General features: G+C 46.7%; 1 protein-coding gene and 1 long non-coding RNA gene across 2 annotated transcripts in view; one reads left to right on the top strand and one right to left on the bottom strand.

Moving 5' to 3' along the window:
- The window catches only part of SPATA13 (spermatogenesis associated 13), a 289,978-nt gene that overhangs the window by 176,997 nt on the left and 90,230 nt on the right, over positions 1–22,751 (bottom strand). The gene's annotated exons all lie outside the window — the stretch shown is intronic.
- LOC133258405 (uncharacterized) lies at positions 6,762–11,110 on the top strand. Its single transcript, XR_009740008.1, has 3 exons — positions 6,762–6,987; positions 10,526–10,755; positions 10,985–11,110. It is a non-coding gene; the product is annotated as an uncharacterized LOC133258405 (long non-coding RNA).

Genomic DNA, 22,751 nt, shown 5'->3' with positions numbered 1-22,751 from the left:
CTGCAGACCTGGATGTAACTGGCCTTCACGTATTGCTCAGGGATGGAGCACCCACATGGCCCGAGACGGTCACTCTACCCATGAGAAGTTTGCTCTGCACAGTTTATAATCAGTGTGGCCATTGTATTTCATGAAACTCTAATGAGGAAAATGGGACAGATTATTCCCAATGGGACAGACCTACTCCTCGCCTGTGAAGCAGGCAAGCTTCGCACTGTGTTCATTGCCAACTCCTTATATTTCTGTTCTGGGCGTGATACCAAAACCGATATTGATAGAACACCTGGATTCCTAGCCCTGACTTACAGTGTAAAACCCTAATTGCTAATGTATTGGGGTCCTAATTTTCTACCTCGCTGCATTAACTACAGTTCAGTTACACACCATGTCTGTGCCAGTTCACAAATCACTAAAACACATAACATTCTAGGATTCTGCTCTTGTGCTTGGGGATCTCTGAGAACTTTCCAGAAAGAAAAATGTACATCAGTGGTGCTTATTATCTTAATGAATTCCAGAGTAAACATTTGCTCTATTTTACACATAGAAAAACACGTTTGTATGAGACAGAAAAAGCTCATGGTCAGCTTTGTTTGGACAGCTAGACAGGGTCAGGAGGGCTTAGAGTAAATGTAGTGTTTGCTGCCATATTATTTCTTAGTTTTAGGTACTTTTTTCTATTCTAGATCCTAATTTTTCAATAGAAAGTCTTTCCTCCGCAGGGAAAGCTTCTTTTTCTCAGGGAGAGGATGTCAATTAAGGGAGAAAGAAAGGTGGTAAATGACTGTGAGGGCCTGCTTCCCTTCCCATCCGGCAGTGACCTGTGAGACCCGGAGCAGCCCCGGGATCAGCAGCAGAGCCGAGAGGCTGCCGTCCAGGAAACCTCCTGCAGGCGAGATGAAAACCTTCACTCATTTCAACTCCTGCTGAAATTACAGACAGTCTCCACGTTTCTTTGAACTAAATACTTAACTTTTACAAAGCTGGATAAACAACTTTGTCATGACTTTTCCAATTCCATAAAGTAGAAACGATGCCAGCATCACAGCTAATCTGATCAGCAAACTCTGGTATCAGAATATCACGCGGTCATTAGAAACTGGAGAATATTTTAGCCATTATACTTAACTCTTGAGTTGATTTAGCCTCAATTTAGAATTGAGTTTAAACTGGCTCAATGAGAAGAGTTCTCCTTTATTAACATTTGTTTTCCTTTCAATTATGTTATTGTAAGATTCAATGGCACCCCACTCCAGTACTCTTGCCTGGAAAATCCATGGACGGAGGAGCCTGGTAGGCTGCAGTCCATGGGGTCACGAAGAGTCAGACACGATCGAGTGACTTCACTTTCACTTTTCTCTTTCATGCATTGGAGAAGGAAATGGCAACCCACTCCAGTGTTCTTGCCTGGAGAATCCCAGAGACGGGGGAGCCTGGTGGGCTGCCATCTATGGGGTCACACAGAGTCGGACACGACTGAAGTGACTTAGCAGCAGCAGCAAGATTCTAAGTTGCCAGAGATCCACTTATGGTCCATCTGTTGTCTTCCATTTAGTGACTCTGCACCTACAATTTTCTAATCAAAGTCCTAGTGCTCGGGTGTAAACAGTAGGAAACAAGCACAGGCTTATCCTTTCATGGAGCTTACATTTAATCAGGAGACTGGTGGTGAACAGAAAGTTGAAGAATGGTAAAAAGGTAGGGAGTAAAAAGGTCTAGGCAAGGATTTAATACAGGGGCAGCGATGAAGAATAACCTGACAGTCAGGAAAGGTCTTAAACTCAGGTGTAAATGGCAAGAAGGAATCAGCTGTCAGACAGAGGGCAGAAGGATGCATCCCAAATCAGGAGCAGCCCACAGAGCAACGGTCACCATGACGCTGTGAGGAAGGGACCATTGCCTGCGGCAGTGCGTTCAGAGTCAGAGGCAGCAGACCGAAGGATCTCGACTCACAGCCAGGCTGGGGCACTTGAATCTCAGTTTCGTTGCCAGATTCAAGCAGCCAGGACCAAGTTCCCTTACACTCATGAGGCTTCTTTCCCTCCATACATGGTTTTTATTACTCACTTAATGCAACACAGCATCGGTGCTGAATAGCATGATTACCTGCAGAACCTCAACACGAACTATCGGTACATGTCTGCACACCAAGCTCAGAACGGAGGTCTATTACACTGAAAGCAAAACCAAGCGCCTCAAGAATAAAGGTAAAACCTGGGACTGAACACTGCAATAAATCAGAAGTGGAGCCTCATGTTCATACTCAACTCTTTCCAGATGAAAAGAAGTATTACCACAACACATCTCACTGTGCTCATTTATATATAAAACACATTTCACACATCACAAAAGACCTTCCATTATAATGCACCAGTGATATTCCCAGACGAGCATCGGTGACACATCCTCTCTCTCCTGGTTGCTATCGTGTAACACTATAGACGATGCACTGTGCAGTTCCCGCTGGTACGATATGGATAATAATAGTGCCCAACTCATAGGCTGGCTGCCAGGTTTAAAGGGATTCATATATGTCAGAGCAGTATCTTACATAGACAGTGCTGTATAAGGGATAGCCATTATTTTTAGTATTAAAATATTAGTATATACACCACGTTCACAGTAGCTAGAAGGTGGAAGCAACCTAGACGTCCACTGATGGATGACTGGATAAACAGAATGTGTGTGTCCAGACAATGGTGCAGCCACAATGGAGAACCGTATGGAGGCTCCTCAGAAACCTAAATGCACAGCTACCATGTGAGCCAGAAATTCCACTTCTGGGCATGTAGCCAGACAAAACTCTAATCCAAAAAGATACATGAACCCCAGTGTTCACAGCAGCATCATTCCCGATAGCCAAGACACGGAGACAACCTCAACACCCATCGACAGAGGAATGGATAAAGAAGACGTGGTGCAGGAGTACAGTGAAATACTGCTGGGTCATAAAAAACAAAATGCCATTTGTAGCAACATGGATGCACTTAGAGATCATCCTACTGTGAAATGAAGAACATCAGAAAGAGAAAGACAAATACCATACGAAACCACTTGCCTGTAGAATCTAAAATATGACAAATGAACCTATCTATGAAACAGAAGCAGACTCACAGACACAGAGAACACACTTATGGTTGCCAAGGCGGGTGGGGTGGGGGAGGGATGGACTGGGAGTTTGAGATGAGCAGACGCAAGCTGTTATATACAGGATGGATAAACAACAAGGTCCTACTGTGCAGCACAGAGAACTGTATTCAATACCCTGTGATAAAGCATCATGGAAAAGAATTTGAAAAACAATATATATGTGTGTAACTGAGTCACCTTGCTGTACAGCAGAAATTAACACAGTATTGTAAATCAACTATATTTCAATTTTAAAAGAAGAAATATATTGTAGCCATGAAATAAGAATAGGATACATTTTTTTAAAGAAAGAAACCATTTGAGAATATAAAAAATGCTTTACAATTGGTAGTAAAAAAAGAAAAAGGCTGAGTTTTCAGTTTCCAGACTAAACCAAGTCTGGAATTTGGGAGATGGTTTGGTTTGGACGTGGGAGCTGGGGAGCCATTTGTGCGTCGGGCTTAGTGATGGATGAGACAGTCAAGGATGAAAGCTTGGGTGACGCTTAAAGAAGATGGTGAAAGAAAAAGAGCCAGTGACAGACACTGGGGAGGAGGCATCGATGGCTGGAGAAGAACCTGGACCAAAGGGAGGCCAGGGGAGAAGACTTCTGAGCTGCCAAGAGCATCATGGCACAGAGGGGTGTGGAGAGGGAGAAAGAAGGGTCTCTGGTTTCACACACAGACCCCTGGTAACATTCCAGCAGGTGGTTTTAACAGAAGCTCGGGAACGGGAGCCAGACGCAGTGGACTGAACTGTGCAGGAGTGGGAGGTTCGGGGGGCGGGGCACGGTCTACACGACCCTGTGATGACGTCTGTTTGTCAACCGAGTGGGGACACCACAGGAGCCCTGACGTAACAGGGCAGCTGACGTCTGCCCCAGGGACACCCATGGCGGAGCTGGACCTGCGAGAGGGCTGGTCTGAGCACCCATCACGCTGTGCCAGGCCACACACAGGCTCGGTCGTCAATTCCCTTTCTGCGTCTCCCTTCATCTTATCCACTATCTTTCCAAGGCTTCATTCAATTTATCCAGGCATGAAGATTCTAAGACCGTCTCAATCCAGAATAGTTCTGAAAAAGGGTACTTGCTTAAACAAGGACAATGGTTTTTGACAGTGGTTCAGGGACTTTAAAAAAAAATAAATTTGCATCAGTGACTCTAGATGTTTTGTTTTGTTATTTTTCTAGGGTTAGTCACGGCTGCTGCTTGTGATTCTGAGAAAACATTTACCATGTGACAAAGAATAACTTTTTCCCTCACATACTTCTGTGTTCAACTTTAGTTTCTGCAGTTCACTCTTAGTATCCTTGATTGGATATGCATACTTCTTTTATTTTCTATAAACAAAATGAGAAAAGGACATATGAGTTGAATCATTAATATAGCAGGCACATGTTGCCAACTAACTCTGCCAACAAAATCAATAACATGCTGCAACCAGCTGCAGATCCTCATTTCTTTAAGTCCTCTGGCTACTGGAGCCCCAAGGACAGCTGTTAATAAAGTGAGCACAGACAGGACCCTTTTGCTCAAAAATTCTTTAAAGCCTCACAGTGTTAAAACTTTTGCCAACACAAAAACAGAGCCAACAGTCTTCTGGAAAGATGGCAAAGTGGGTGATAATGCCAAGAACCTCCTCCTCACTCCTGCTGTCACACACGGGGCAACAAAACATGTCAGCAGCAAGGATACTGTCTTGGACATAAACCTGACCCAGCACGGTGCCTGCTCAGGTGCATGGGGATGAGATCCAGACCACCGAGTCAGACCAAGGTTCACATCCTGGTTCCATCTTAAAGAAGCAATTGGGCACGTGGGGTGAGGCCATGCCGTGCTCAGTTGAGTCCGACTCTTTGCGACCCCATGGACTGTAGCCCACCAGGCTCTGTCCACGGGATTCTCCAGGCATGAATACTGGAGTGGGTTGCCATGCCCTCCTCCAGGGCATCTTCCTGACCCAGGGATCAAACCCACGTCTCCTTGCATTGGCACGCAGATTCTTCACCACTGGGCCACCTGGGAAGCCAGTGGGCTGAGGCACTTCCGTCCTAAGGCTTAGGACTCTGGGGAATCATACCTACTTCACAGACTTCTTATGAAGACTGAACATGGCAGCACAGGCACAAGCTTTCTCTAGAGCCCTGCGCAGTAGCAGCGGTGGCATTACTGTTATTGTCCTCGGGTATGTCCACTGAAGCTCTCCAGAGAAGACTGAAATCTGGCTACTGTTGCATCGCTTCTGCCGTCTGCCTTCCCGCCCTCCATCCCACGTATCTAGGTGAGCTCTAGGCTCCTGTGAGGCTCTGGATACGCAGACTTCCTTCTAGAAAGGAATGATTCTGCCACGTGCAGGCAGTTCACAAGGGGGTGAGGCACTGGTTGAAAACCCCACATGATACCATGCATTTCTAGAGTGAATCCTATCCTCTCATCACTAAGGAGGTAGTATCTTCAGCCAGGTGTGGCTTTCCTGCCCCTGGCCTGGGAGGATGTTCTATTTCCCCGATATCCAGTTCTGTGTTACCTGCTCACACTCCTCCATACTCACGCTGCTCTGAACGGTCAGGGGAGCTCTGTGTGGTTTACTGGGCTGAGACTTGCTTCAGGGCTACAGGGGACATTATTCCCAGAGCTCCAGTCTCACTTCCTTCTCTCTGTCTCCGCACAGATCTGGGGGTGGGGATGGAATCCAGGGAGACTGGCCATCCTCCAGTGCCCTCTATTGTCTCCCACCCCACCCCACCCGCATCTGCTCTGGAGCTCGGCACATGGAGAATCTCGGACATCACCCCTGACTACACAGCCACCTCGGGGCCTGATCGCCTCCTAAAAAAGTTCTTTCCTGCACAGCTGTCATTGAATATGTTTTATGTCCTGTGTGCATTATTGGATAACCCACGGAGAGGTATAGCATCCCGGAGTTTTACTACTGAATGATTAGCTTTGTCAATCGTGAAGTTATATAATATGATGAAGTTCTGCAATACAACACAGGGGTCAGTAGTGCCGGGGCAGGACCACAAGAGCCCAGATCAGGACGCTCTTAGGTGCTCCTGGCTGAAGGCTGGCTTGGTTTTCCTTCTTTGTTTCCCCTGGTGCCCACAGGGCCCCATCATTCCATGTCTTCCCGTACATGTCTGTCTTCTCTGCTGACATGACCTTCAAGATGGGATGGACAAGGTCTGTTTCACTCACGACTTTCTCACCAGCATTTCTCCAGTACCTGGTCTGAAGTGCTGGCTGGTATTGGACAGACAGATGGATGGATGGATGGATGGGTAGATGGATGGTTGAATGGATGGATGGATGTCCTGCGATTCAGCATGGTGTCTAGGGTGGGGAATACACTATGGGGTCTGATGTGGGGGCCTAGGGATCACTCTGCCCTGGCATAACTGACTCCACAAAGAGATGCTGGGATCATCAGAAAGGGATCTTAGGTAAATAATTCTCTACTTTGGTAAAACTGGCAAAGATAGTACAGGGGTTTCCTGTGTGTCCCTTACCCACCATCCCCTCTTGTTGGCATCTTACACGTGTCACCCCACTGTCAAGGGCACTTGTCACGACTACATGACCGAGGTGGGTGCCAGCTGTGACCAGAGCCCAAATATCCTCTGATTTGGGATAGTTTCTTGGGCTTTTCTTATTTTTCATGACAGTTTTTAAAAAGAATTGTGAAGTACTTTATAGAAATTTCCTCCAATTTGAGTTTGTCTGATGCTTTTCTCATTATTAGACCAGGCTTGGATCTGGGAGAATTCTCGCATTAGAGGTACACACATCCTCAAGACATCACTGGTGACATCAGCCGTCCTCCCCTGACTCAGGCGGCACTGCCAGGTTTCTCCGCTGTGAGTTACTCTTTTCCTTTTGATTTAATTGCAATGCTTTATATCCAAATGTCATTCAGTCACTAAATCATAAGATGCGGGCTTGATGGAACCACGAGACACGAGCCATTTTCAGCAGTTTTTGTTGCTTTTATGCTGATGTGCTGTGAGCTTGAGAACTTATTCAGTTTTCTGGGACAGAAAACTAGGCTGACTCACAGAAGACGTCTGGAGGTGGGCCCGGTGCAGCCGACAAGCAGGTGCAGGAGAGACCAGGAGAGGAAGTGCCGGGAGGGTGGAGGTCGTGACGGAGGAGTGGAGACTCTCAGGTGGAGCAGCTCCGGGTGCGGCCACGGGAGGCCCTGGGAGTGGAGGCAGGGCCACCTGGGATGTCAGGAAGGGTTCCAGATGCTGGGATGTGGGCCGTGGGAGGGGGTGACGGCGACACCAATTAAGGTCAGCAATAAAGAGGGGCAGGCAGCTTCCTGACCCCACAACAGGCCATGGGGAGTGGGTTTCTGTTCTGATTTGGTTTACAAAATGTGAAACTGAAGTCAAGGATGCTGACCCCTCTTCCTGCCGCCGAGGTTCAGGGGGCTTTGGGGCAGCGTGCTCCTGGGTGACAGCTGGGGTCCAGTCCAGGCGAGGAGGTGGGGGAGCACCTAGTGGTGATGTAGGCACTGTGTCTTCCTGCAGCCGGAGTACAGAGGGCAGGACAGATGGCCCAGGAGGGAGGTACCTGGGCGCTGGGCCGGTGAAGAGGAAGTTCAGATCAGCTCAGGGTCAAGACAAGAGGAGAGCAGTAAGCCAAAGGGCTGGTATCTTGGGCTCAAGTCCAGAGTGACTGCGGCTCATGGGCTCATCCCATGAATATTTATTGGGTGCCTCTTTTGTGCCTCATGGTGGCTTGGCAACAAGGATGCAGACATGACCAGCACAAAGTCCCTACCACGTGGAACTGCCTTCACCTGTCTTGCCAGACACTCGGAGCAACGTGCTTATTCTCAGCTTCACTTACCTTCTAGAACAAAGCCATCAAAACACACAGGCATAGGTAATGATCTTTTAAGCACCGAGTATGCACAACTCAGAAGATGAGTCACTAAGAGAAGCCAGCTTTCCATTCACTCAGGTACACGCGTGTATAGGTATCCTCCACCTGCATCCAGACACTCCTGGCTCTGAGTGGACAACAGTGAGTGGCCAGATAACACCGCCACCTCCACGGAGCTGATGCACAGGGCAGGAGGACAGGGTGCCACGGGAGGGCGTGGGAGGAGGACACAGAGGGAAGCCTGCACCTGCCACTTCAATTCTAAAGGTGTCTGCACCTTAAGCGTAAAATAATCCATGATAACTCTCCCTTTGTTGATGTATTCATGTTTGAAAAATCCTTGTAAATTCCTACATCGTGGTCCACACGATAATCCATTCCTGAAAGGGTTCTGGTTCCCAGCCAGGTTTCAAATAAGCCATGAAGAAACTGAAGGGATTGTTTTGGTCTTTTTAAAAAATTCTTGTCTGGGTCTGGACGGCTGAGTCACCAGCCCCCAGATATTACAAACACGAGACCAAAGCATTGCCCTAATCGTGTCTGCTGGGCTCCAGAGCTCCCAGGCAAGACCAAGCCGGCAGAAGGGTGACGGCAGGCAGGGGCCTCCCCTGGTCTCTTGGGGACATCAGCCCTGCAGGTATGTGCTCCTCGACACCTGGTGGCCGTGGAGAGAAGTACCTGCTCCCGCCACCCTACAGCAAGCAGGTCCTGTGGGCGCTCAGGTGGCAAGCTGGCTGACCCTCCTCATGAGCCCAGGGTGGAAACTGCCCAGTCTCACGGCCCCAGTGAGTGGAGCTGGGGCTTGGTCTCACAGATCATTTCTACCTGGACACTAACATGCAGCGGGTCCAGGCAAATCACCCACGAACCGTGAGTGCTGAGAGGAGTTCCAGCGGCTCATGGTTCACTAGTCATTTACATCTAATTGCAGTGACTTTCCAAATTCTATCCTTCATCTTTTATCACTCCTGGCACTGTTTTAGAAAGAAAAGAAAACACAATTAAAACTTACAGTCCAGCCTCAAAGAAAAACAGGTCAAGACAGTCTTGGGAGGAAGCGTCTCAGGTAGGGCCCTAGCTTTGAAACCCTCTGCAAACTTAACTCACACAAGACCTTTTCGGCATTTCATGATAATAAAATGCAAGTGAGCAAAACGTTTTTGCTCCTCAAACACTTCATGTTGTATATCTAAAATGAAAATATCACAGAGGTAAAGAACTTTGTGCTGTAGATACATACAGGTTTTATGAACTGAAAACAAGATGCTAAACGAGACAAGAGATTTGTTATTTTTTAGCCTAAAGAGCAGCGAGGGAGGCAGAAAATTCAAAGGAATTAGGAATCAGAGCTGTTAAACCAAGTAGAAGGAAAAAAAAAAATCAAAAGCCAAGGTTCTTATTCCCAAAATATCCCTACAGGAAGCTCAGTGGAACAATTTTCCGTGGAAAACAGGAGGCATGTCTCATAAATAAAGAGGTGGGCAGGGCTGTGAGTCAAACAGGGAACGCGGGTGGAGGAGGGGAGGCCACCAGGCAGGCTCCCAGTGCGGGCCTCCCGACTTGAAAAGTGGGGAGTGAAGGGTCCAAGGCCAAGATGCTGAATATTTATGTTCTTCTTATAAAATGTGTCTTTCATAGAGAAATTAGTCACATTCTACGTGTCCAAAGAGGCCCTCATACTAAGATTCTCTTACACCATCCATCTCCCCTTGTCATCAGGCTGGTGTCCATGGAGACCGGTTCTCAGTTGGAAATGGGGGAGTCAGGCAGAGATGCTCTGCTGGGGAGTCCTAGCAACCCGCCTGGAACATTTGTTTCTCACATGACGGATTGAAAGTACACACACACACACGCACACACACACACACACACAAACTGCACCGATAGGAAGAACTCTTACTGAGGTAAAGGTTCATTCTGAATTTAAATGTAAGATCTTTTCTTAATGACAACCAAGGAACAAAAATGTCAGCATCAGACTGTGCCACTGGGCCCCCAAGAGACTTTGGCATCAGGCCTGGCCCTCCCGTCCTTCCACTGGGAGTTGTACGGAGAGCACAGACCCGAGGGGCCCTGAGGCCCAGCACGGATGGGTCAGTGTGCCAAAGCCCAGCTCTGCCTATAGCCATCGGGGCTCCTCACCAACCAGGCATGTTTCCATCCATTCGTGGGGAGAGGAGACAGTGGGGGAGAGAACATGGCACAGGGGACCCAGGGACCCAGAGATGCACGGTAGGGGCTGGACCGGGGTGAGGGGGGCTGGGCAATTGCTGTCTGCCCCCCTCAGCACCCCCAACTCCGGTTCTGGAGAACCAACCACCACAGGTTTGTTCCTATGATTCTGGTGGCGCCGCCCCACTGCATCCAGTCCCGACCCTCTTCTCACTGCCTGCCCCTGAAGCTGCTGCCTTTCTTAAGGTTCAGCTCAGAGATCTCCCCCCTTAAGGAGCCTCATCTCTCCTCTCCTCGTCCCTGGACCCCTGACAGGGACCGTTCTCTCCTCAGGACTCCATGTACGCAGCCAGCGGACACAGCATTACTCACGACTTCCTTCTACTGACCCCCTTCCCAAAGTCAACCTCTCCCTCCGTCTCTGACATGTTAATGTGCCTCCCAGGACCCCCCGAGTCCCACTCCTAGGCATCCTCCAGGAGCCGCCAGCAGGAAGCGAGGGGTGTGAACTGGAGCAAGCCTCTGTTGGTCGCACCTGGTGAGGCTGGTCAGAGCCTGCATGGGTGAGTGGGCAGCCACGGTGGGAAGGGGAACAGGTAGGCTGCGTGGAGGCTGCCCGTGAGGGGTGTTGGTGCCACAGGACAGGCTGCACCTGGAGTGCGTGGAGCTGGGGAATTGTGACAGGTGTCATTGGGGTCACTGGACAGACCTGGCACAGGAGTGTGTAGGATGGGGTGGTGTGGGGTGCACAGGATCAGATTTGGGGCCTGAGGATCTTTCCATCTCTTCCAGGATGAGGTCATCCACCCACAACGTCAAGATGAAGACAGGAGCTCCTGATGATTGCAGACACAGCCCGTCCTCCGGACTGGAAATTGTGGGTCACGTCCTCTTGGAGGGTTGCAGGGACCCTGCGACAAGGTGCGTGCTGTGTGGGAGAAGGCAGGGGAGAAGCTGTGGGGGTAGGGCCAGAGTGCGCCCCTCAGGTCATAACTCTCGCTCTCACCGATATCAAGGAAATGCAGAGCAGAGGCTTTCCCACCACAACCCAGCTAGTCCCCAGCAGGTCTGGATCTAGAGCTCAGCTTAACTCACAAGCCTCTCACCCGGAAGACAGTGGTGGGGAAAACTCTCAAGTACACAATTCAATGGCTTAGTTCAACAGTTAGTGGCTATCATTTTTCTAAATAACTGAAGGAAATAATTTCAAATGCTAATATGATGGCATTAACCTGGCAGCTGTTAAAAATCCATTATGAAAATTTCATCAAAATTATTTGGGAAATTTAAAAAAAGCAAGTAGCACTTCTCTGAGAAGTGAGGAGGTCTCCCGGGATGTCACAGAGGCGCCAGTGCAGGAGGCTTCCCTCCAGATGTCGTGTCTGTGTGGTGCAAACCAGTGCAGTTGAACATGGGCAGCACGTGGCTCCTGCCCGTGGACAAGGACGGTGGGCCCAGCCCTGTGGCTTACAGACATCAATCCTCAACATGATGCAGATCCTGAATTTGGAGCTGGACAAAGGCGGTTTCATGTAACATCAGGAAAGCACATCACCATCTCTGCATTTTTAAACCCCTGACTGAGACACAGCACAGAAAACGACTTCATCTCATTGGGTTCTTGCCCGAGGCTGAGACCCACCCTGCTGCCCCCAGGCAGCAGATGCTGCCTGATGCAGGGACAGTGGCCCCTGAGTGGTGGTCCATAGTCAGAGCCTGCCTCCAGTGCTATGAATATAAGGCACCTTAACTGTCCTGCAGGAGTGTCTTTGTTTCACTTCACTGTTCTCCTCTTATCACAAGGATGTTGATTTCTCAAGAGGACTGGTCCGGCAGGTAAACTGGGCTCCGGGAATCCGACCAGTCAGCATTATCAGGTTTCAAAGAACCAGAACACACTGAAGATTTTTGTCTCTTTACCAACTGAGCTCAGCTTTATATCTGTTTTCTAATATCTATTATAGACAAGGAAACTTAAAAGAATTTCTTGTAAATTCATGGTATCTGACTTCTACAGATGGTTCAGAAAGAGTCTGAAAACACCTGCAAACACATACAGTCAGATTCACCTCTAGTTGGCTCGTACGATACCCGCAGGTGTCTGTCGATGTTGGTTCCTTGGTAAAGGTAGTTTAGGAACTTTCTGCACAATATCTACACACACAGGGCAGGTGCAGAGGCCTTTGTGATACACAGAGCTTCCATGCTCCCTTTAAAGCTGTCTGGTTTTTTGTCTAGTATTTTGTCTAGTATTCTGAAGCGAGTCTCTTGGCAGATAAACAAGAAGTCATGATACTGCTAAACTGCACTACAACAATATTGGATTTTTAGATCTTACTATGGACATGGAACAACAGACTGGTTGCAAATAGGAAAAGGAGTTCGTCAAGGCTGTATATTGTCACCCTGTTTATTTAACTTATATGCAGAGTACATCATGAGAAACGCTGGACTGGAAGAAACACAAGCTGGAATCAAGATTGCTGGGAGAAATATCAATAACCTCAGATATGCAGATGACACCACCCTTATGGCAGAAAGTGAAGAGGAACTAAAAAGCCTCTTGATGAAAGTGAAAGTGGAGAGTGAAAAAGTTGGCTTAAAGCTCAACATTCAGAAAACGAAGATCATGGCATCCGGTCCCATCACTTCATGGGAAACAGATGGGGAAACAGTGAAGACAGTGTCAGACTTTATTTTTCGGGGCTCCAAAATCACTGCAGATGGTGACTGCAGCCATGAAATTAAAAGACGCTTACTCCTTGGAAGGAAAGTTATGACCAACCTAGATAGCATATTCAAAAGCAGAGACATTACTTTGCCAACAAAGGTTCATCTAGTCAAGGCTATGGTTTTTCCTATGGTCATGTATGGATGTGAGAGTTGGACTGTGAAGAAAGCTGGGCACCGAAGAATTGATGCTTTTGAACTGTGGTGTTGGAGAAGACTCTTGAGAGTCCCTTGGACTGCAAGGAGATCCAACCAGTCCATTCTGAAGGAGATCAGCCCTGGGATTTCTTTGGAAGGAATGATGCTGAAGCTGAAACTCCAGTACTTTGGCCACCTCATGCGAAGAGTTGACTCATTGGAAAAGACTCTGATGCTGGGAGGGATTGGGGGCAGGAGGAGAAGGGGACGACAGAGGATGAGATGGCTGGATGGCATCACTGACTCAATGGACGTGAGTCTGAGTGAACTCCAGGAGTTGGTGATGGACAGGTAGGCCTGGCGTGCTGCGATTCGTGGGGTCGCAAGAGTCGGACACGACTGAGCGACTGATCTGATCTGATGACCACCTACACTGTCTTGAGGATTACTCCTGCTCCTGCTATTGCTGTTTTATAGCAAAGGAAAAGCAATAACCAGAGAAGCAATATGTTTGTTTCTAGGCAGGAGGACCCTTGTTGGGGTTGACCTAAAAGGATCAGTAACCATTGCTGAACCCTAATACTGAATTTCTGTAGCAAAGACTTAATAGTCCTGTGTTTACTCCATTATTATTGACTCCTAACTTAATTTCCTTTTCCTAGATCCTTCGGGTTTGTTTGGTTATTTTTTCCTTCCAGCATCTTAAGGTGAATTCTAGCCTGTATATTTAAAATTTTGTCTAGAGTCAAGACAGCATTTAAGGCTATTTCCTCTAAATACAACTTTCCCTGGATCCCATAGGTTTGGTGTAAGTTTCTTTAGTTTTAATGGTCACGAGATGACATGTAACTTCACCCTCAACTTCCTCTTTGCTCTGCAGATACTTTATGAGGGTGTGCCCTGATTCCTAAGTACTTTGATTGGATCTTTACACAGTTCATCTCATTTTATTCGATTTTGATGAAAGACCAAGTGCTCTAAAATCTCAACTTTCTTGAACTAGTTGAAACGTCCTTCCTCATCAAGTACCAAATTGGAAGGCAGATATGCTTACCACTAAAAACTGAATTTTATGAATTTTGAAAGACAAAACACCTAAGGGAAAATTACATATTATGTATTTGTAGGATACAAATTTCATATATGTTAATACAAATTTGGAAAACTCAGCAGCGGCCACAGGACTGGAAAAGGTCAGTTTTCATTCCAATCCCAAAGAAACACAATGCCAAAGAATGCTCTAACTACCACACAATTGCACTCACCTCACACACTAGTAAAATAATGCTCAAAATTCTCCAAGCCAGGCTCTAGCAATATGTGAACTGTGAACTTCCAAATGTTCAAGCTGGCTTTAGAAAAGGCAGGGGAAAAAGAGATCTAATTGCCAACATTCACTGGATTATTGAAAAAGCAAGAGAGTTACAGGAAAAAACATCTATGTCTGATTTATTGACTATGCCAAAGCCTTTGACTGTGTGGATCACAATAAACTCTAGAAAATTCTGAAAGAGATGGGAATACCAGACCACCTGACCTGCCTCTTGAGAAACCTGTATGCAGGTCAGGAAGCAACAGTTAGAACTGGACACAGAACAACAGACTGGTTCCAAATAGGAAAAGGAGTATGACAAGGCTGTATATTGTCACCCTGCTTATTTAACTTATATGCAGCATACATCATGAGAAACTCTAGGCTGGAGGAAGCACAAGCTGGAATCAAGATTGCTGGGAGAAATATCAATAACCTCAGATATGCAGATGACACCAGAAAGTGAAGAACTAAAGAGCCTCTTGATGAAAGTGAAAGAAGAGAGTGAAAAAAGTTGGCTTAAACTCAACATTCAGAAAACTAAGATCATGGCATCCAGTCCCATCACTTCATGGCAAATAGATGGGGAAACAGTGGAAACAGCGGGTGACTTTATTTTTTTTGGCTCCAGAATCACTGCAGATGGTGGTGACTACAGCCATGAAATTAAAAGACGCTTACTCCTTGAAGGAAAGTTATGACCAACCTAGAGAGCGTATTGAAAAGCAGAGATATTACTTTGCCAACAAAGGTCCGTCTAGTCAAGGCTATGGTTTTTCCAGTGGTCATGTACAGATGTGAGAGTTTGACTATAAAGAGTGCTGAGCACCGAAGAATTGATGCTATTGAACTGTGGTGTTGGAGAAGACTCTTGAGAGTCCCTTGGACGGCAAGGAGATCCAACTAGTCCATCCTAAGGGAAATCAGTCCTGAGTGTTCATTGGAAGGACTGATGTTAAAGCTGAAACTCCAGTATTTTGGCCACCTGATGCGAAGAGCCAACTCATTTGAAAAGACCCTGATGTTGGGAAAGATTGGAGGCAGGAGGAGAAGGGGACGACAGAGGATGAGATGGTTAGATGGCATCACCAACGCAACAGACAAGAGTTTGGGTAAACTCCGGGAGTTGGTGATGGACAGTGAGGCCTGGTGTGCTGCAGTTCATGGGGTTGCAAAGAGTCAGACACAACTGAGGGACTGAGCTGAACTGAACTGAGTACATGAGACTGTGGATGTGTGCAGACCCTATGCATCTTTGATTATTTAGAGTGTGCTAGATCTGCTAAATTGCAAAATAAGAATATTTATACTCATTCATTATATTTGTGCTTTACTGAATTCTGCTTATATTTCGAATAGCTTTTGCTTTATTTGTTAGGTCCCATCTGTTTAGGGTATGCAGGCACCTTACTTCATCTAAACAATCTGAGGTAATGTTAACTATGCATCAAATGCACTCGCCACCTGGGAAATGTAGGTTAAAAGCTTCATGAGCTGTCACTGCACAGCCATGTGGTGGGAACACCAAACTGAGAAAGCAGACCATGCCAAAGGTGATGCGGAGGAAGAAGAACCCACACTTGTGTGGGGACAAGCACATAAACCGGCACAAGACATCGGAAAACTGGTAAGATTCAGTAACACTCAGCAATCTGCAGACCCTCAAGTCAGCAGCTACACCCCAGGTGTTTGTCACATGGAAACACGTACATAATTTACTGTAAGACACGTACGAGAATGCCTACAGCCAGTTTACTCACAACATCCCCAAATTGAAAGCCCAAACCTCCATCCTCAGCAGAACAGACACATACATCTGGTGTCATGAAGTAGACATCTGTGCAGCCACAGGAACAGACAAACCATGCCCCACACACACACCAAGCACGAATCTTGCAAATGTCCCGTCGGATTAAAGAAGCCATATACGCAAGGGAGTGCTGTTCTTGCTTGTGTAAAATCCCCACACAGGCAAAGCCAAGCTATGGTGTCAGAAATCTGGACAGTGGATGGACACCATTCTAGGTGTCCCTACTACTAGGGCGGAGTAGTGACCCGGAGGGGACAGGCGGGGACCTGGGGGCTGTTTCTTAGTCTCAGTGCTAGCACCTGGGTGTGTTCAGTGCGTGAGAACCCCAGCGGCCACCTGCACACATCTCACTTGAGCACCTCTCTCTGTGTGTGCTATATTCCACCAGACTCCAAGGAAATGTGTATCAAGTGCTGCACAAGTATCTCTTTAATTTTGCTATTGTTGTTAAATGGCCAGCACTGCCCATGGAGAAGGCGTTATGATCCCATTTCACAGATCAGCCAGATGAGACCACACATTTTGCTAGGGGTCAATCTCACAGAGGGGCGGCGGAGCTGCGGGGACTCTAGTTCCTTCAGTTCCTTCATCATCGTGACCACACGATGATGAGGTGGCCTTGTTGAAGTCAAGAGCCTGGACTGAGGGCAAATATCAGGAACTCAGTGTGCAGATTATTTTTGTCTGCAGAGTGTAAAAATGGTCTTCCCTCAAGAAATTTCAAATGAATTGCTTAGAGATGGTTCAAACTAACATTAACTGTACCATTATTTAATGGTACATCTAACTTCCCAACTTCCCTTCCACATTGGTTTTATTTAATTCTCCATTGTCATAAAGCCTGGTATGGTTTATGGTTTCATTTTATACAATAAATTTCTTTCACAACAAGTTTTTACTCTTACAGTATCTGTAATGATAAAAAGAGTATATTATGTGACCCACCCAATTCCATGTAATAATATTACAGCTTTATTGAACGCACTTGTTGTGTTTCTAGTAAATTAAACTCAGATCAAAAAATGTTTATTCAAAATGTACTGCCTATTTTCACCCTGCCTATTCCCAAAAAGCTTTGGTGCATAATAAAAGGTAACTATAAAATAAAGCTGAAATACATGATATAAAACCTCACAGAAGGAGAGGAAATTAATTCAGGATAATACAAGGGCCAAGACTGAATATTAAATTCGGCTCTAAACATTCTGGAAGACAAGAAGTACACAAATCTCCTAATCTGATAAAAGGAAATAGACCCATTATTCAAAGAAGACAACTTTCCAGATGCAAATTTCCAAGAGGCACATCAAAACCATTGTACACAAGGTTTGATAGTGAGTAATCTGTAGATGTAAAGCGATATGAAGACATTCATTTTAGGAGAAAATTTTACAGTCTTGGATTTTATATTTAGAGAATGAGTTCTAAGGAAAAAACAAAAGAAAACAAACAGAGATTGTGGGTTTTACAAGGCGGCAGAGACCCACTGGGCTGACCAGGCAGCGGCTGGGACAGCAGGTCACCCCGGTGTCACTCAGCAGTTGTGGGGTTGGACGAGCCCCATCCTGTGCCTCAGTTTCCCTACAGAGAAAAGTGAGCATAACACTTGCCCTGCAACCTCACATTAAAGCACCTGGGGAAATGCTCAACCAGTATAAACTCATCATCGGACTTCTACCAGCACCGTCAAATTGGGAGGGAAACCCACAACTCATGTTTCCAAGGCTGAGAAGCAGTTAACATGTCATTCTCCTTGCAGCCTTTGTCTTGAGGGTGATGTCATTTGTTCCACTCACCGTCCTTTGCAGCTTTGTCAGGAAGGCGTTTATTAGGAAATATCAATGGATAATGAATCAGTGCAGACTTAAAACAATGCAACATTTCCTGCTGAGTGTTGCTCACCCAACGTTCCGTCCTTCCTTCCAGGACAGGACTATAAACACAAAAGGACCCCATTTAAAGTTATGAGAGACGTAAAATGTGGGACCAAGTTCACGGAGGACTTTATCCTCCAGAAGAGCATGCTCCTCCAAGTTGACAATCATGGATTCCCACCTGCAAAATAACAGTGAATCAGACACTGTGTGTGCATGTGTGACATGTATGCATGTACTGTGTTTTCACGCATGTGTGTGCATGTAGCCCTTAAACACCAATCCAGAATCTGGGTGACAGAGGATTCTCTTCTCCCCCAAGCATCACTGACTCAATGGATATGAGTTTGAGTAAATTCAGGGAGATAGTGAAGGACAGGGAAGCCTGGTGTGCTGCTGTCCATTGGGTCGCAAAGAGCCAGACATGACTTAGCAGTTGAACAACAACAAGACAAGAGGCTGCCTGAAACCCCCAAACTGCAGGGCCCATTGGGACAGGAGAAGTCAGTGCTGTGTTTGGTTTGATTTTTAAAAAGACATTATTTGAAAGCCTATGACCAACCTAGATAGCATATTCAAAAGCAGAGACATTACTTTGCCAACAAAGGTCCGTCTAGTCGAGGCTATGGTTTTTCCAGTGGTCACGTATGGATGTGAGAGTTGGACTGTGAAGAAGGCTGAGCACCAAACAACTTATGCTTTTGAACTGTGGTGTTGGAGAAGACTCTTGAGAGTCCCTTGGACTGCAAGGAGATCCAACCAGTCCATTCTGAAGGAGATCAGCCCTGGGATTACTTTGGAAGGAATGATGCTAAAGCTGAAACTCCAGTACTTTGGCCACCTCATGCAAAGAGTTGACTCATTCGAAAAGACTCTGATGCTGGGAGGGATTGGGGGCAGGAGGAGAAGGCGACGACAGAGGCTGAGATGGCTGGATGGCATCACTGACTTGATGGACGTGAGTCTGGGTGAACTCCGGGAGTTGGTGATGGACAGGGAGACCTGGCGTGCTGCGATTCATGGGGTCACAAACAGTCGGAGACGACTTAGCGACTGAACTGAACTGAACTGAAGACCATAGACCTTAGAAGTTCTCATCACAAGAAAGAAAAAACTGTAACTCTGTGAGTTCATAGTAGTTTAGCTAAACTGGTATGAATCGCTTCACACTCTGTCAAACTTTTAAGCTCTAACCTTAAACTTATACAGTATCATATGTCAACAACATCCCAATAACACTGGAGTGAAACCAAGGCTGACATTTCACCACCTAAACTTCCTTACCACATAGTCTCTACATGTCATTGCCAAAGCAAATGTCCACGTGGGTCAAGCAGAGAAGTAACACAGAGTCATCAAGTCAGACAGGGGGCTGGGGAGGAGGCCCAGCTGCGCCGGGACATCTCTATGATGTACACTGATGAAGGACAGGACCACAGCAACACAGACAAGATGCACTCAGGTTGAGTGAGTTTGTATGTTCTACAAAACTGAGCCATGACTGGCATACTTAACCAATGCTATGCTATGCTATGCTAAGTCACTTCAGTCGTATCTGACTCTGTGAGACCCCATAGACGGCAGCCCACCAGGCTCCCCCGTCCCTGGGATTCTCCAGGCAAGAACACTGGAGTGGGTTGCCATTTCCTTCTCCAATGCATGAAAGTGAAAAGAGAAAGTGAAGTCGCTCAGTCGTGTCCGACTCTTCGAGACCCCATGGACTGCAGCCTACCAGGCTCCTCCATCCATGGGATTTTCCAGGCAAGAGTACTGGAGTGGGGTGCCATTGCCTTCTCCGATCCTTAACCAATAGCCTTATGTAAAAGGCTTCACTATTGACTTACACCAGTTTAAATGTTCACACATATCAACATTTGCATCATCCCATCAACTGTCACACTGCTGTGAAAGCTTTGAACTTGAATTTAACAAATAGCAGGTTGCTCCATAGGTAAAGGATCCACCTCCCAATGCAGGAGATGTGGGTTCATCCCTGGGTAGGGAAGACCCGGTAGAGAAGGAAATGGCAACCAACTCCAGGATTTCCAATGGAAATCCCATGGACAGAGGAGTCTGGCAGGCTACAGTCAATGGGGTCACAAAGAATGAGACATGACTAACACACACACACACACACACACACACACACACAAAACCAGCAGGATTTCCTAACCCAATCTCAGGTTTGTCTGTTTCCAATATTTGTAAACCTTTGGCCTATAAACTAGTTGATGAAACTGATACTGACTTTTTTGCTTAGTTCTATATATAATGACATCTTTTATACCCGGGTCATTTAATTATGAGATTTTTATTCTGAATTTAATTTGGACATAGGCATCACTGGTTATGTGGATCTGATGCTGGTCAAGGTTTTCAACTGGGAAAACAAGAGTTAAAATGATGTGGGAAGGAAAGGAAGGAAGGAAGAAAAAAGGAAGAGAAGAAAGAATATATAAAAAGATAAACAGCAAGGACCCATTGTATAGCACAGGGAACTATAGTCAGTATCTTGTAATAACATATAATGGAAAAGAATTTGAAAAAGAATACATATATATACATATATATATAACTGAATCACTTTGCTGTACATCTGTAAATCAACTGCACCTCAATTTAAAAGAAGAAAAGAAAGAAAGGAAACAAAACCAAAAACTCTTTGTATCAAAAACTCAGGTAAAAAATCTCTTTAAAAACCCAAGTAACCCGTGTAACACTGAAATTGCCAGGAGACTATACACAGAGAACATGTCACCTTTACGATGAGAATCAAGATTTCCCAATTTTCTATGTGTTTCGTCACACTGAGGGTTGACCCAAGCTAGTGGATGCACCTGCACCACTCAGGCTCCTTCGCCACCCCACAAGATTCCTACAGGGAGAGCACAGGGTGCTCTATTCGTTGTTTCTAAGTAAAACTGCTTTTGCTGCTCTTGTCTGAAAGCGGCTCTGCAGGGTCTGCCTGCACCGTACCCCACACCGCCCTCTCTGCTCCCACCAGCACTCTGAGGGCTCCTGCCAGACCACAACTACGGTATTTCTGTTCATGCTGTCAGAGCAGTTCATGTAATCGGAGCAAATTTCTTGTGACTGGACAATCACAGTCTCTGATCTTGAAAAGCAAGGGAGAGCTTTATAAAGGAATTATAATCAATGGTTAGCAGGAGCCGGAAAGATTTAAACTATTAATAGATTTAAAATTGAAGTGCCTTGAAGTCCTTATTTTCCCCTTTCAATTGGCAAAATTTGCACCCAGAACAGAGAAATCCTAGCTGGACTCTCACCAGGGGACTTCCCATTGTTAACACTGAGCTTTGCCAAACTGGTCCAGCCCTGCTTCTGGCATTGCCTTCCCAGGACCGATGCTGGGTTCACAGCGCCTTCCACACCAGCAAGCGATGCCGATTCCTCCCCTCTGACCCCATCCTGCCTGAGCACACAAAAGCAGAGTCTGCTGGCTTCTCTGCAGGGGAGCGTCATGAGTTTCCCTCCCAAGCTTTATTATTGCCTGTGTCCTCTTAAAAGAGCACAGACAGACAGCCTTGGACAGACTTTGTTTCAAATCTTGGCTCAGCCACCTAGCACGCGCGGGAGGTCTCAGAACCCCGCTGCTCAGAACCACAGCTCCCTGGTTTGGAAGAAGGGTGTGAGGGTGTGTGCTCAGTCATGTCAGACTCTTTGTGACCCCATGGACTGTAGCCCACCAGGCTCCTCTGTCCACAGGATTTCCCAGGCAAGAATACTGGAGTGGGTTGCCATTTCCTTCTCTAGGGGATCTTCCTGACCCGGGGATCGAAGCCATGTCTTTGCATTGTCAGGCGGATTCTTTACCATTGAGCCACCAGGGAAGCCCCTTGGAAGTAGGGCTTGTGCTGTGTTGGTAAACACACCCCTGCCCTGTTCAGAGCCTGACGTGTCGTGAGCAGGTTGTTTTCCTCCTCTGCCCACTCCTGGACCAGCTCAGCTGCAGCAGTGCCCCTTGCCATTTCATGTGCTGCCCAGTATCTCCGTATGGTCTGAGTTTGGGGAATTGCTGCCCAGTGGCTTAAGTGGAAGTTTAGGAGGGTCGGGGCTGAAGATGCCAGGGGGACCAAATGGTACTTGTGGGGTCAAATACACAGCCTCTCCCACTGACTAGAAGGGGGCTTTCTCAGAGCAAATCCAGGAGGACAGCATTAGTCGTTGCCAGGAAAACAAGTCCCAGCAGAAAAGACAAAGGACCAGGGCCAGTGATGGAAGCTGCCCCCAGTCCCAGGCATGGCTGAGAGAACAAATGCAACCTACTAGAGACAAACAGGAAATGCAGAACTGATGCATCCCTCGAGTGGACAGAGTGGCGAGATGCAACAGGAGGGCCCACCAGGAATGAGATATAAGACACCCTGTTGAGAATAAACCAGAAAAGTTGCCTCTGGTGAGAGGATAAAAAGAGACATCATTTGCTGAGAAAGGTCCATATTGTCAAAGCTATGGTGTTTCCAGTGGTCATGTATGGATGTGAGAGTTGGACCATAAAAAATACTGAGTGCCGAAAAATTGATGCTTTTGAACTGTGGTGTTAGAGAAGACTCTTGAGAGTCCCTTGGACTGCAAGGAGATCCAACCAGTCAATCCTAAAGAAAATCAGTCCTGAATATTCATTGGAAGGACTGATGCTGAAGCTCCACCACATTGGCCACCTGATGCAAAGAG

This window comes from Bos javanicus, chromosome 12 (genome assembly GCF_032452875.1).
Source record: "Bos javanicus breed banteng chromosome 12, ARS-OSU_banteng_1.0, whole genome shotgun sequence".
Lineage (NCBI taxonomy): Eukaryota > Metazoa > Chordata > Mammalia > Artiodactyla > Bovidae > Bos > Bos javanicus.
Note: the sequence above shows the minus strand (reverse complement) of the source record. Positions and strands in the feature narration are given on the sequence as shown.